General features: G+C 51.5%; 1 pseudogene; it reads right to left on the bottom strand.

Moving 5' to 3' along the window:
• LOC119103210 (two pore potassium channel protein sup-9-like) overlaps positions 1-14,574 on the bottom strand; it is a 63,728-nt pseudogene that overhangs the window by 36,280 nt on the left and 12,874 nt on the right.

Genomic DNA, 14,574 nt, shown 5'->3' with positions numbered 1-14,574 from the left:
ATTTGCGGCTAAAGGCAAAACAACGATAATTCCTATCTAAAGAAAACCATGCACGCTATGATAGGTGACATATTGGAATGTTACGCAAGTTGGGTGGAGTCGAAGCACTCACAGCCAATCAATTTCAGTTGAATAAATATTTAAAAGGTAAAAAGGGTAAAAGGGTAAAATAATGTTTAAAATGTAATGTAATGTTTATTCCACATTTATATGGAGTTTTGAACTGAAGTAGCCACCTTGAGGACCATTTGGTGCAGCGAACAACCCTGTCCTTCTTAAGATCTAAAACCCTATCGTTTCTGACCTAAACGCCCGCGAGGATGTGCAGAGTATTTCCGGGAAGACTATTTCAAGGTCACCAAGACATCCATAACGACATAACAACACCATTCAAAGTATATCATTCCGTTGGCCATGCGGGGGTTATTGCCAAGAAAATTTAAGTGTCGAGTCGTTCGTTCTGGCGCTCGTGAGCACGATTTTCAAATATATCGGCCGTCAAATCGCTCTCAGTCTCAATGTCGTGTAAGGCGCGATGACGCAATAACACAGGCACGTATTGAGGAGCATATTTACTAAACAGAAGAATGGTTTTGTCTACAGTACACTTTTTCACTTCCATTGATATAAATGGTTATTAGTGTGCTGATAATCATATAATCACTTGATGATGACCATTGATGATATCTGATGATCTCTTCAATATCTCGAAATATGGAACATCCCTCAAACGAATACGGTTACATGTATTGTTCAACTAAATACTACACAGCTTGTGAGATTTGACCAGAAAGTTTGAGAGACCAAAGCGGCACTCAGCTTTCCGCTAGTGCTTTGTTTTCGTGTATATCCAAAATTACTGGCGAATTGCTTTGCCTGCACGAAGATATGCCCACTTACTCATTAACATAAAGCACGAGCGGAAAGCCGAGTACCGCTATCAGCCCCGACAGCGTAAAGAAAGCAGCCTTAGCGTGTGACTGCTTGATGCTCCAGGGAAGTGGTGGAATGGTCATGGCTCGTAATATTATTAAATGAGCCATAGGAATACTAATCGTTCAAAATTATGCGTGGTCCCCTAACTGCCTCGCGCCTCGTAACAGTTTTTTCTCACCACTTTTCTTACCCGGCGCAACAGCTTTAGATACCTCTTCTAAGAAAAGGTCTCTGATGAGTATTACTGCTCATTAACCTGATTTGGCCTTTAGAAAGCCAAAATGGCCACAAACCTTTCAGATTTCTTTGGGTTTTAAATTAAAAAAGCACCCAAAAGCTCTTTTGGGGCGGTACGTTTCCAATTTAAAAAAGTTAATCGAAGTCATTTCGGGTCACTGACCTACTCTGACCTTCATTGCGTTCATATAAGATGTCTGTTGACGTCACTGTGGTTAATACATCTGAAAAGAGAGTTAAAAACCAGACTGTAGAATAAGCTCTCCAGTAGAAAAGTAACTGTTTATCTCCGTCTGCCCTTCGTACCTGACCTAATATCAATGGAATTGGTCGTAATCCTAAAATAGGTTGTCTGTGTGTTGTAATGTTTTAAGCAACCATCTCAAAGATACACAGTTTCGTTTAAAACGCTGTCGTCACATGAAATTCATTGATTTCTTAAGAACCACCTTCGCTGACAAACATAGCCTGACTCTGACCTGCCATAGACCAGCAAACTTACAACGTGCATCTGATTTTATTCAACTGCTTACAGTCACACAAAGTAAGGCGAGCCTATGTCACGCCTTTCGGAAGTGAGGCCGAGAAAAAATTCAACGTGATTGTTTTATATTTCAATCGGGTGGGGATCAAATTGCCTCCTATCCAGGCACGTTTTAAGTCGGCATCTAAATTACGGTTTCGTGCAAATGCTTTTGACGAGCTCGTTATTGCTGTCAATGTGTTTGAAGCAGCTTTGAATAATGCAAAACGGGACACAAGTCAGTTGTCATTTATACGTATGTAAATAAATAAATAAATTATATATATATATATATATATATATATGCATATGTACATTATACATCTGATGGTGCTTTTCTGCAAAACATATTCAGATTCGAAGTGGATTCCACCCTGGTGGAATCCAGCAAAAGCCTGGTGTTATTTCCGAAAACTGATTCAGCATTTCGCAGTTGAAGCGCATCACGAGGAGAACCGCGGAGCGTGTGCCTCAGCTCAATTAAGAAGATCATTCGTTTTCGGCTTTGATGCTTTTTTCGTCCCGTAAAACTGAGTGGTGTTTGAGATACTTCATGCCAATCCAACACTTATTGTGTAATTATAGCACGAGTAGGCCTGTGCACTTTCAGTGACGCACTCTCCTCGCACATTTCCTTTTTTACTTGAAAGATTTAACACTTGAATTATAATTCATTTCTATGCTAAACAGCGAGAGGGAAGAGAGGGAGGGGGAGGGGAAGCAGGGGGAGGAACAATGATGAGCATACGTTTCTATACCATATTACCGGGTAAATGTAATATGAATGTTTATAGTACCGTGCCTAGTGGGGTCCCCCGATGCTGTCTGGTTTGACGATGTCGGTAAGAGATGGCGCCGGCATAGAATATTGAGAGGGTCAAAGCCTGTTTTGGAGCGTTATCCCAAACTCGATGCCACTTGCGTTAAAAGCAAGCGACAATCGCACACATTGTAGACAAGTGCCCCAAGATCAACGTTCCGCAACTCTGCGGCTTGGATGTGAAAAGGCACTGAAGAACTCCTCAGGGAGAATGCCAGGAAAAGGTTCAGCAAATTAGGTGATTCTGGTGCCTCGATTTAGAAAAAGAACGAACCACCAAAACTTCCGGCAACGGGCAATGCACCGCTGTTTGGTAACTGCCAGAACTTGGTATTATACACTTGATGTTTTGTTCTTTTAACTCATACCGTAGCTTTGTTGATAGTCGCTGGCACAGTGGCCGTGTGCGGCCGCCCCAGCTGTCCGCGGTGATCTGGTAGCCCACGGGCCGACGGATCCGCGTCGCCGCGGGCTGACTGACTGCACGCGGTGACTCTGGGAACTACGACGGGCCCAGTAGTCTTTGGCGCCCTAACAGGCAGTCTGTGGCTGAGCTGACAGTCTGTGGTGGTCCCGGGAGTCTCTGGCGCCGGAGAGTCGGTCTGCGGCTGCCCCATTAGTCGCTGGCGCGCTGATAGTCTGTGGTCGTCCCAGAGGTCTCTGGCGCCGGACAGTCGGTCTGCGGCTGCCCCATTAGTCGCTGGCGCGCTGACAGTCTGTGGTCGTCCCAGAGGTCTCTGGCGCCGGGGAGTCGGTATGCGGCTGCCCCGTTAGTCGCTAGCGCGCTGACAGTCTGTGGTCGTCCCAGGAGTCTCTGGCGCCGGACAGTTGGTCTGTCGCTGCGCCATAAGTCGCTGGGGTGCTGACAGGTGGTCTCCGCCTGAGCCGGCGGTCCCTGCGGTCACATGAGGACAATCCCTGGAGCCCCGGCAGCCGTCGCCGCTCATTACGAGGTGGCTGAGCCGGTCGGCTTACCGACCCCGCAGCTGCTGACCCGCTGAGCCGGTCTCGGCGCCTCGCCGGTGCCGACGCTAGCAGCGACCGCGGCCAGGGCCGCACGCGCCCATCCGTGTCCCGGTCAGGCGGCTTTCGGCCGGCCGCCGACCGGCCGCCGCGGTAGCAGCGGGCAGAGCGGCGCACGCTCCGGCCCCACGGTGGCCAGGCCGATGCTTGCCGAAAGGACGGAGCGGCCAGGCAAGATGACATGAGATCTTTCATTACTCGATAGTGGAAAAAATCACAAACGTCTTCAACCTACCATGATGAGCATGCTATCAGATATAAACAGGGTGTATCGTCACGCCTTTCACCTTAGCATCAGCTGCAGGCTGACATGCTAGGCCGTCCGGAGTAGGTCGTCTTTCTCTGAGGTTCACCGTGCCAACTGAGCCGTGCTTTCCGCTTTGCATCCAAGTTACATACATCACGCTATAAGCAAGTTTCTAATCCACGCAAGTGCCTACAGTTCGTTGAGCAATTTGCAATTCCGGGAATTAGGCAGTTGCCAAATTATCTAACTTTTGTGGCTGTAAGGCCGCGGTGGCAAAGTTCTGGAGTCCGGGCAGGCGGCCAGAGTCGCCAGACCTGGCAGAGGTCCGCCCGGGCAGCCAGTTCGTTTGCCGAGAGAGGCAGTCATGCAGCGACACCGGGACCTGAATACCGTCGCACTGCAGCCAGCAGTGGTTGGGCTACACGGGACCGAGGGACGTTGCGCTGTGCCTCAGACGGCACCGATCAGACCACCCAGGGACGTGCCACTGTGTTACGGTCAGCGGCGGTCAGGCTACGCAAGGGCGTACCGTCTGGATAAAGACGGCAGTCATCCCGCCATCCACGGACGCGTCACTTGTTACATCTGGCGATGGTCAGGCAACGGAACGCCTCAGACTGCAGACCATTACTGCCGTCCACCAAGCGGCGGCGAAGGGGCCACCCACCGAGGATGCCGCCGCCGCTCCGCAAACAGCGATGTTCAGTCCAACCGAGGACGTAGACCGGCGTGGTCAGCGCGGCCAGGGACAAACTGCCGCTGCTTAAGCGTCCATGGTCAGCGGTCGCGTGAGACCACACGCAAGCTGTTGCCGGGTCAGCGTCGCCGACCGCGGTTCGCGGAAGGCCGGAGCCCGGCTCGACCGGCGGCCCGTCTGCTGACGCCCACACGCCGCTCCGTCTCCGCTGATGGAAGCCCCCGTCACACCGAGTCGGCCGCGTGTGAAATGCCCACTTACACCAGCGACGCCCGCAGGGGCTAATCAGGCGGAAGTGGAGCCGAGTGCGGCGCTGGGTCGGAGAGAGACGCCCCTTGGTGACGCCACGGCTACATGCTGCAGCCCACGCTGGCGCAGGGCGGCTTTCGGCGCCGGGCCGCGCGCCAGAAACAGACGACCTCCACTCTGCCCGCTGGAATCGGTTCCGACTCCCGCTCGCAGCGCGCACAGCTGATTCCGATTACAAAGCTGGGTAGCGGTGTAAATTCTGGGTCGATTCCCATTGGGGCTAAGAACGATTGAATCTGGGTCGGCCCAAGGTACCAGATTGATGCCGGGAAGGATGAGGCCAACGATGGGCGGGGATCAGCGGTGTTCAGGGATCAGACCCGGGTGGGCAGGGATCGGACCAGCGGTGTTCAGGGATCAGACCCGGGTGGGCAGGGATCGTACCAACGGCGTTCAGGGATCAGACCGCGGAAGGTAGCGATCAGATCAACGGTATCCAAGGATTAAACCGGGGTGAGCAGGGATCAGACCAGCGGTGTCCAGGGATCAGACTGGGGTGGTTAGGAATCAGACCAGCGGAGTCCAGGGATCAGACCGCGGCGGGCAGAGATCAGACCAGCGATGGGAGAGTGCCACAATGGCCAGCAATAGAAGGGATCAAACCAAAGACGTGCGGGTATTTGGCCAGCGGTGGGTAGCGTCACACCAGCCGCGCACGCGTCACGCCGCTTCTGGGCAGAGATCACACCGGTGACGTGTAAAGGTCACACAGGCGACTTCCCCCCCCCCCCCCTCCCCCCCCCCCCACTCCCCCGATCAGGCCGTCGGGGGCCGATCACGACCGGCTAATTCGCTCCGACAGCCGGCAGAGGGGCCGCACGCAAGCGGCACCCCAGCGCCGCGCGCACGTCGGCACGCCTGGCTCGGCCCGTGCCGCGGGCTGCTGCGGCGGGCGGCCGTCGGCACGGCTGGCTCGGCCCGTGCCGCGGGCTGCTGCGGCGGGCGGCCGTCGGCACGCCTGGCTCGGCCCGTGCCGCGGGCTGCTGCCGCGGGCGGTCGCGCGAGGCCGAACGCCGCGAGAGCGCCGCTCGCTGGGAGACGCCGGCGCCGGCGCTGCGGACGGCGGACGACGCTCGCGGCCCGACCGACAGCTGTCGATGGGAGTGGGACCGTCGCGTGCTTGTCGAGGAATGACCTGAGGGCTGCCGCCGTATTTCGGCGGCGCGGACTTCCTGCCGGCTGCCATTCTTTTGAATTTTGCACGCTTGACCATTCGCACGACTGGAAAGGTATCTTACATGAAATATTTCGCTGGCATTGTAAGAACATTAGCCTCTCTCGGGGTTAAAGGCAGAAGGCTGCGGTGCAAGACCCTGACTCAACACACTCAGCCAACATTCCCTAAATACTTCAAGCAATTTTACGAAATCACTGAAGCAACGTTTTGGTAATACCGATGGACTAATTGTTCGAGCAATTCTCCTCGTATGGTGGGTGCGTGCATATCGTTGAGGTCAGTTCATGCTGCGGCCATCGCCAGGCGTTGTTGGATCCGGACAGACTGCGTGGTGTTCACCTTGCAGCCTTGTCCGCGTGTCACGAGCCGAATTTGCATCTTGCAATTACTGGGTTCGAGCCTGGGTCCTCTGATTACGAGTCCAGTGTTTTACCACTGAGCCAGCCCGGAAGGACCTGAGGTCCTTTCGGTCCTGAAAACCAGGACCTGAGGACCTGAAGTTCATCCTGGTTAGCTGAGTGGTAGAATGTGAAATTGCAATCAGAATACCCCTGCTTCAGCCGAATACCATCCAGCCTTTCCCGGTTTCAATGGCCATATTGACACCAGCATTTTTAGCCAGAGTTCATTGTTCATTTGATGGCAAATGTGAAATGCACTGAAAATCAAATACACAGGAGTAAAAGCCATGTTCCGTCGTAAGGGATATCAAAACACGGAACGCACAAAAAATAAAACAGGTAGGAGCAAATTTCATGGCTTGTCGTAAAGGCTATCAAAATAAATATAGTTTACACCTGAAGGCATTTTGGTTTTATTACTATGTACTTGTTCACCATTTCACGCTCGCAGTACTGTATTATTTTGTGCCAAGCAAAAGACGAACGCCAGACACTGCCCGAGTGAAGTGTTTACGGACAATTTTGATAGGCTTGACGACACACGATCGGTTTCGCCCCTGTTGATCCTGCTTTCTTTGCATTTCAGATCTGGTACCAAATCAGGTCCATGTCTAGTAATGCTAGCATGAAAAGGGCTAATAGCTAACGACGGAGATGGGCTGGTCAAAACGTTGTGTGGGGCTAATAGCTAACGACGGTCGGAGATGGGCTGGTCAAAACGTTGTGTGGGGCTAATAGTTAACGACGGCCGGAGATAGGCTGGTCAAAACGTTGTGTGCACACTGACACACTAGGCAAACAAAGAAGCCCGAACGCGCCAAACAATGCTGAGACGGAACGTGGGATAACAATATTATGGAGCGTACCAACAGCGAGTGGAAAACATCAACACCTTGGAACCAGATATGAGCCCGTGGACATTATTACTGCCAACACAAGATCTGACCGCATGCCTGCTTCGTAATGCCTCATCTTACTGCTGGAGCTGCCGAACCGTCATTCTTCCAAGGATATCTGTCAAAGTTATTTGATTCTCCATAGTCCTATAAGGGCTATAGAGAATGTACCAATGAATCTAGCGCGATTGTTGACAGAGCCGTCACTTCTCTAGACATGTGGGACACTTCGGACATCTCACCCTTACTTACCACTTACTGCCGTTTGCAAACGACCTATCCTCGGGCTTCGGAGAACGCATTCGTTCTGAATACCCTTTGCATACACAGCCGACATACCGTTAGAAACGTAAATAAATAAATACATAAATATATACATATGCACACATATGTACATACATATATATATATATATATATATATATATATATATATATATATATATATATATGTGTGTGTGTGTGTGTGTGTGTGTGTGTGTGTGTGTGTGTGTGTGTGTGTGTGTGTGTGTGTGTGTGTGTGTGTGTGTGTGTGTGTGTGTATGTGCGCGTGCGTGCGTGCGTGTGTGTGCTGCATCATCACAAGCTTCGTCAAGTCTTAATGACTTCGACGTCATCACGTTTTGACAGATTGAACAGGATCTTTGCCCAGCGGCGATATTTGTGGTCATCTTTTTTCAGCCTCCAAAAAGTCAGTCAATGGAAAAAGTCACAAATCTGCTCACAGCACATTTGTCTTTTGCTACTGCAGCCTGTGTTGTCTTTTGCTGCTGCAAGCATCTAGTTTCGTCCGCAGCTGCTCCTGGAGCGATTTCCAAGCATGATCTGACTGTAATTGGAAGCATGGAACCCAGCGATGTCACGGGGAGGACGGCTTACTGTCCCCAAGAGACGAAGAAGTAACACCAGAGCTACCATGCCACTTACCGATGGTGGTTAGCACAGTGATGGCGTAGTAAAAGGCCCCGGCGAACTTCCACTGGTTGCCGGCTTTGAACGGCACCGATTTCGTAACGACAGTCTCCATTGTGCTGTAGTCGTCGTTGGTGATGTTGTATTTACTTCGGATCATGGAGCTCATATCTGTCGAAGAACGTGATTGTCAGGCAGGCAAAAAGGGCTGGAAAATTATTGGCAGAAAACGATCAAAGGAAAACAGAGACAAGCCTGAGCAGCTTCGACGGACCGAGGCTAATCACCGGCATATGCGACCATCAGCATTGGGGGAGTGGATGGAACGTGCATAAGATAGGGGGAGAGGGGGGAGGAGATTCGAGCCATGTCGTTGACGTTTTCACTTGGGACCTATGAGTTTCGTGGAATTAACTGACCTTAAATCGAAATGGGTCCTTTCAATGATTCTGTGAACATTATATTCCCCCTTAGGCAATCGTTGCACTTGAACGCCTTCCAAATGCCTCATATATCGAACGAGTCATGACCAATTACACCAAATTGCATCGCAAAGAGTGTGATATTACTATTTTGAACCACTCACCGCCCAAGAAGCGTAAGCGAACTCTTCTCAGCCCTAAGGCTGAGCGGAAGTAGGGGAGGAGGTGAATGACGGGCAAAGGTAATTGACCGATGCAGTGATGGTGGGAACATTGTTCACTGTCTGTAATAGTTTGACACTATTGTGAGAGAGTAACTTGATCGTACATATCATTGGTTGTCTATATCGCCGTACTTTCTACGGAAAAAAAAACGTTTGATGTCAAGCTACGCATCCAATGATCCGTAAACAACTAGGGCCAAATGCAGTGACTGACACTCCTAACTTATTCGTAGGACAGGCGAGTTGGGGTAGATCACAAATTATGTCGACAAAATTTGTGTAAACTTTGAGTGGGTTTCTGTTTCACAAAAAGCGTGGGTGACTGATGACAAGACACGGTTGGATCATGACATGTGATGGGGACAATTGTAAGGGGTAAAACAAAATCATGACATGTGATGAGGACAATTGGAAGGAGTAAAACAAAATCATGACATGTGATGTGGACGATTGGAAGGGGTAAAACAAAATCTGCGGGGATAATGCCTACGAAGACTTAATTCGGTACTGAAATAGTCTGTGAGTTGAAGGCCAATGCGTCATTACAGTTTCGATGGTGCAGTTTGTCTTGCCAGTAAGGTGGGAGATCCTTGGTTCAGACCTAACTTCGAAAGGTTTTCCTTGACTGGCTGCTACCGAGGAGGTGACAGCAGCTGGCGATCGACTGCTCTGTTGCCTTCTCGCTGTGCCAGCCAGCGCCGCGACAGTAGGTTCAACGGCGTGGCCCGCCGCCAAGCGGACTCTTCGGTCCGGTGACCCACTACGAGGGCCTAGTCTCGCTCCGTGCCGCCAGAGCCGTCCTCTGACCGCCGGGCCCGATAGATCGGTACAGGCCCTCTCCAGCAGGCATACTCCGGCGGGGCTCTGACGGCAGGCGTGTGACCGCGGCAGGCCCGCGAAGGTGCCGCAGTTGGAGCCTCTAGGGCGGCAGTGTGCGATGCTGGTGGATATTCCCTCGCTACTGAGGAGAAAGATCTCTCGCGGTAAGGAAAGTTTTGCTTTCGTTGTAAAGCAACGCGTCATTCAAAAAAATAATTATTGGATGTAGCGTATTCCTGGCGTCCCAGTCAAATAGACGTGAACAATGAAAACATTCACGCTAATAAAAAAATACCACGTGTATATATAACTATCCGTCCTGCGCTAGATAATTATGTTTCGGTAAGTCTAATCCATGATCACCCTCGCAACAAAATCATCCCTCCGTCGCTTATCCATTGACCTGAAGTAGATTGCGTTCCCTACATCAGTCCAACCAGAAATGTGGCAACCTACTGCCAGGTCTGTAAAATCTCAAAAGTCAACTCATCTACATGCATTCAGTACACCGCTGCCCTACTTGGCCTACTCAGTACACCGCTGCCCTACCTCCATCTCATCCGTATCGTTTGCAGCAGATTTCTATGCGCACCACATACAACCGCTGCAGGCTCAAGACCACGAACGCACACCGGACGGCGGCGCGTAATCACTCCAGTGAGAGGAGTACTCTGACCGTCGTGGGGCGGTCTTTTGCCATCATCGATGCTCGCAGACTCAAGACCACGAACGCACATCGGACGGCGGCCCGTAATCACTCCAGTGAGAGGAGTACTCTGACCGTCGTGAGGCAGTCTTTTGCCATCATCGATGCTCGCACGTTGCCATCGTTCTATAAGATATTAGTACGTCCGTACTAGAGTATGGCAACGTTATCTGGGTCCGTTAGACAAACTGGACCAGAAGCGGCTGGAGCGGGTTCAGCGACGAGCCACCCGGCTCGTGCATGAAGTGAGGCATTAGTCATACCCTGAGAGGCTCAGACTCCTTCAGTTGCCCTCGTTGTACTACCGTCGTCGCAGAGGAGGCCTGGTAACAGTACACCAGCTGTTTCACAGAGGTATGTTGCTGTCGAAAGAGGAGTTCCTGACAAGATGCAACTCGGAGGTGACAAGAGGACACAAATGGAAGCTCAGAAAACCTCGAGCTAGGACTTTCGTCCGTCGCAACTCGTTCGGCACGCAGGTCGTCAACGATTGGAACGCTCTTCCACGCCCGGTCGTGTCGTCAACCTCAGTTGACCAGTTCAAGTCTAGGCTTGATCTGCACTGGGCTGACATCATCTATGTCGTCCCACACTAAATCTATCCATAGTGTGAGACTGTTCGGTTACCGGACCGTGAGCCTGACAAGACCGGAACCTACAGGCCCAGTGGCCTTTTAATTCCCGATCACCATAAAGTAAGGTAGGGAGCCAAAGCCATTGGTCACACGGGGGTGCCCAGATGCCCTCCCCCCCCCCCCCCCCCCGCCTCCCCACTCGCTCTGGCAGCAGGTGGCGGGACGGCGGTCCGTGCGGTCCGTTCGGCTGTCGGGAGCGCTCTGCCCGGCCGCGCCGCCCGGCCGCGGCCGCCCCGGCGGCGGGAACCCGGGAAGGTCGCAGCGTGTTGTTTGCGCGGCTAGAGCCGAACCGCAGGCCATTTCGTGTCGTAACGCAGGCCAGGGAGAGCTAGGCGGCGATGGGGGAGCGACGGAAAGGAAAGCAGGAAAATGGGCGATATGAATGGAAAGTAAGTAGGTCAAGGAAAAGTGGAGAAGTAGGCATTCCTGGAGACGTTTTTCCGGGTGCATCCATCTTACCTCCTACTCCTTCATCCTGCCAGCGGTATTCGCATCAGACGACCCCCACCATTCGCCAGGTGCAAAAAGCCTTGCGGCCGCCGTGGAATACCAATGGGGATAACGGCAGGCAGCCGCCGGGCGGCCGGCCGGGCGGGCTATTTTTAGCTGCGTCGGCCGGCGAGAGGGCCCTGTGGTGCCGCATCGAGCGGTGCCCAGCCGCCCGGGGCGGGGTGAGAGGGGCGGGGTCGGAATCACCTCCAGCGAGACAGAACGGCGCCGCCAAGGGATGGGGTCTGAGGGCCCGCCGCATCGGGAAGTCAGGGTCCGGAGTCTAACTCGGTGTTTGCAGGCAGGGCCTGCCGAAGTAGAATTTTTGAGCTGAGTATGGAGTGAGTTTTGCTTGCTCTCCTCACCCGTTCATTTTTTATGTTCTCCCTGTGCTTTCCCTTTTGTCGAAATAATTATTTGAATATCTGTCCTAAACATCTGTCCACCGAGAGGCGAATGCTACAGATTATAATTCCATCATTACCATATTTGTGTCCATCAAATTACGATAGAAAACTAAAAACAAAAGCGGTCATATTTTCGGTGCTCATGAAACGTACGGGTTTTAAACTACCTTCCAGTTGTCCCATTTGTGGTGTTTTTGAAACGTTCTTTTTGGAAACTACACTTTCGCAAATGTAATTTTGCACTCACTCTATAAAAAATAAGAACCATTTTGGTAGCCCAAGTCTCTTTAAATATTGGGTCGTACATTGGCTTCGTGCTGGGACGAATCGGGCTGTCTGTACGCTTGCTTCACAGCATGGAAGCTGCTGTAGTTGAAATACACCCCTTTGCAATATACTGATTTTGGTTCGAGAGATGAGCTGAATTTTAAACAAACGTGGTGTTGGTGGACCAAGTCTATGTAAAAATCAAAAGAGCTTTGCGCAAGACGAGGTGACAGGCTACGATTCGTGGCCCGCCAGAGGGCTGTGGGAGTGTTTTCATCCTTCATAGTTGATGCAGAAGACGAGGCCTGAATAATTTATGAACAGCTTGTCATCCCTGACAACGAAGTCAAGAGCATGTTGCCGTTGAAGATGGATATAGCACCGCCGTTTGATTTGCATTGCTGTGGACTTTTCTGTAGCGAGGGTATCGCCGTGAGGAAGATTGATCCTTGCCGTAGGGAGCAGCCTGACGTGCTGCAGAATGCTCCAGAAAATACTGTTACGAACGCCGTAAAATGCCGTAGGTGCGGGCGCCAGACTCGTAAATATCGTCAGAGGCCACCTTTAAAGATAATTTAAGAGGGTGACCTATGAAGGAACTCAGAGCATTTTGCAAAGAATGATTGGGATATCACTGAGCGGATTGAATACGTGTGCTTGTTTTAATAATACGCATCACGGCCGTCCAGAGAAGCATAAAAGAAGCAAATCATGTCGAGCACGTGTCAAGTCCGAAAAGGCAGCCGCAGTTGTTAACAGCATAACTCACTTCAATCACAGCCGAAAACATCAGTGGTCTGGGCTGGAAGCCACTCACAAAGTGAATGTTTTCAGGGTTCTGACCGAGCTGCCGCAGTGCATCGCAGTAGGCTGCTGACACTACCGACCAGATGGAAGTTATTTTATGTGTTCTAACACTAGCTTACGATGATCCTTCTAGAGCATAATGAACGCACTTGTATTTACATGCACATAAGGTACTGCAAGATACGTGTTGTTTATTGCAAGCCCATCGTGCAAATATTTTGGCCACAAGTGTACAAAACAGACTAAATCTTGTCGAACAAAAGAAAGCTCTTGTTGTGACAATCATGCATGAGCAGATGGAAAAACTTGGCGAGGATGGCAATTTCAAATGAAACGTCCTAGTTTGTCAGAATGAATTCGGAAAAACTAGCTTTGCAGCCAGCATCTAACTCAATCAATCCGTGTCAATCATCTGTAGGTACCAAACTATATCTCAGATGCGGCGAGGAGAGCCGTGCAGAATGTGCGCACAAGCCTGCGTGTAGGCTTACAATGTGATACATGAGGTTGTTCCGCGTAACAGTTGGATCCCTCTGTGCCATGCAGGCGCCAGGATGCTGCTGGAGACATTATGCCCGGTTAGCCTAAGACATTACTGGAAAAGCCCGGGTGCGGCCAAGCAGCACATTCCGGCTTTAGAGCAACCAATCGGAGCACAGGATGCTGCCTGCCGGGCCGGAGCGGGCTGGAGCTCATCATATGGTTGGAACTGATCTGGCGGGACAATATCGAACCCAGGATTGCATTACCCAGCCCGAACCTCGCCTTGCTGAGGCAGGGTATTACGAACGCCAGTCGGTCATAAATATGGCCCGAATAGTTCAGTTGGTTGCCTGACACGGCGTAAGGACCAGGGTGCGCAAGTCCGATCGATTCGCGCCTGTTGCGTGCTGGCGTCGCGACATCCGCAAACTCCCGCTACCTGCAATGATAGGCTGCACCGCCAGACAAGGCGGAGCAGTGCGGTGCAGCATGCACACAAGTGCGGGATTCGAGTGTGGCTCGCGCTACCGGAAAGCACTTTGCTATGTCTCCAACAGGCGAGTTTGTTGGACGACGACATAGGCAACGACGGTCAGGCCGTCACCAGACCGGACAGTTTTCATGACGCGGTTTCCATTCACAGATGTCAGTGACTTCTACGCAAAAATGGCATGCGTTTGCTTGGCAGGGGCATCGCCGAGTTTATAAACGAAGAGCATCAGACATGGACGGATTTCAGGCAACGTGATGCGTCCCTACACTTTGTCATCAATGAAATGTGCAGGATTTTGCAATGGGAGAGTCATAACTAAAAGAAATCCACTGAATGTGCGTCTTTATGTGTGCACCTTGACTTTTGTATTTTTCGCATTCCTGCGCGTGCATATTAAGGCATTCAACAAACTTGATTGGGGGGCATAAGAGCACGGAGGGGGAGCACAGGGGCACGTGCCCCCTTTGGTCCTGAGGGACCCGAAGGCCTCCTCGGGACCAACGACAAAGGACCTAATAGCCTGGCCGGAGGTTGCATTAAGAGGCCTAGCGCACAGTAGCAGACCCGTCAGGAACCACCAGTACCGAACAGGTGCCTCCGGATCGGTCTGGGCATGCAAGCCCATTTCCCAAGCAGGGAAAGGCC

The sequence above is a fragment of the Pollicipes pollicipes genome, unplaced genomic scaffold (genome assembly GCF_011947565.3).
Source record: "Pollicipes pollicipes isolate AB1234 unplaced genomic scaffold, Ppol_2.1 Scaffold_5724;HRSCAF=6776_pilon_pilon_pilon, whole genome shotgun sequence".
Lineage (NCBI taxonomy): Eukaryota > Metazoa > Arthropoda > Thecostraca > Pollicipedomorpha > Pollicipedidae > Pollicipes > Pollicipes pollicipes.
The sequence above is the reverse complement of the archived record's forward strand: the minus strand, read 5'-3'. Positions and strand labels throughout refer to the sequence as shown.